We start from the raw sequence: 547 nt of genomic DNA, 5'->3' as shown, positions 1-547 counted from the left end.
GCTGCTAATCAATATTTTTTAATATGCACAATAGATCAAATGTGTGATGTGAATGGAGCCAACATAAGCGCTCTCCTCAGCGAGACAGAGCTTTTTAGAATTTCTTAGCTTGTTTAGATTTTTCACAATTTTATTGTTTTGCTTCCGTCTTGCTGGTCAGCAACAGCTGTTTTAAGCAAAAAACTAGCTCTAAAGGTCCACTGCCTGTCCAACACTAAAGAGCAGTTCATAAAAAATTCATATTTGTATGTCAAAAAAATTTGTAGTACAAAATGTCAAAAAAAGTCACAGTATAGTATGTTGAAAAAAGTCATAAAAATTAATAGTATAGTATGTCAAAAAAATCATAAAAAGTCATATTATAGTATGTCGAAAAAAGTCATAAAAAGGAATAAAAAGTCTTAGTGTAGTATGTCGAAAATGTGGTAAAAGTCATAATATAGTACATCAAAAAAATCATAAAAAGTCATTAAAAGTCATAGTATGTTGAAAAAAGTCATAAAACGTCATAAAAAGTCATAGTATAGTATGTCGAAAAATTCGTAAA

This window comes from Etheostoma spectabile, chromosome 3 (genome assembly GCF_008692095.1).
Source record: "Etheostoma spectabile isolate EspeVRDwgs_2016 chromosome 3, UIUC_Espe_1.0, whole genome shotgun sequence".
Lineage (NCBI taxonomy): Eukaryota > Metazoa > Chordata > Actinopteri > Perciformes > Percidae > Etheostoma > Etheostoma spectabile.
Note: the sequence above shows the minus strand (reverse complement) of the source record.